The following is a 987-nucleotide window of genomic DNA, read 5'->3' on the forward strand; positions in this document are numbered from 1 at the left end:
CGGATAAAGCATTAAATTACAAATTGTTCCTCGTGGAGGAACATTATTTGAGTAATTTTTTAAGTTGTTCTGTGTGGATGAAACTGATGGCTTGAGTCGCACCACTGTTCTCACCTTTCCAGATAATGAAGACATAACTCTCCCAATAACAAAAGAAGGAAGAAAGTGAAAGAATCTGACAATTATGCTATATGAGCAGTTAAGTAGGTTATATTCGGTTGTTGTTTTGGCTTATTGAAATCCAGTTCATTACAAAAGTTTGTCAACCCTAACATTAAACATAAAGATTGCTATTCACATCAGATAACAGTGCAAACTATAAGATTTCAAGGCTATTTATAAGCATAGAGACCAACATAGAGTAACTGGTTTAGAGAATGACATTGTTACCAACATAAACATTGTTTTGTAAATATAGTCAATGCACAGCAAATGTGAAGCTATGCAAACTATTTTGATTAATGTTTTATTTTGGGTACTGTCGCTTAATTTTTTTTTTATTTTTTTTTTTAAACACTTCACGGTTTTGAGGTTCCTTAGTTATGGCTTCAAATTAATTCCACTGCATAAAATAGTAACCTGACCCATCTATTCTTTATTCACGGATATGATGTAAACACACACTAAATAAAATAACATTATGCAGTTTGTCGGAAAATTTGTCTTGACAACTACATATACTGTGTGTGTGTGTGTGTGTGTTGTAAATTTCATCCCCAAAAGTTACAAACTATAGCTTTAACAACTGTCTAATTCCTTTATTTCTCCACAGGAATTAACATCTGAGACATCTAGAAGAAAGATCTGTGACATTGATATGTCTTCCTCACCTGAGCTACAAAACTGAAAGTCCTGGTCATAATTGTATGGGAACGCTGACATTTACACCAGGTATGCTCTTTAACAAGCCCTAATGCTAAGGATGCTGGGAAATATTCTCATTCTGCATGAACAAAAGACGTTCTCTGCAAAGTTCTGGGCTTTCCG

Source organism: Carassius gibelio, chromosome A6 (genome assembly GCF_023724105.1).
Source record: "Carassius gibelio isolate Cgi1373 ecotype wild population from Czech Republic chromosome A6, carGib1.2-hapl.c, whole genome shotgun sequence".
NCBI classification, from domain to species: domain Eukaryota; kingdom Metazoa; phylum Chordata; class Actinopteri; order Cypriniformes; family Cyprinidae; genus Carassius; species Carassius gibelio.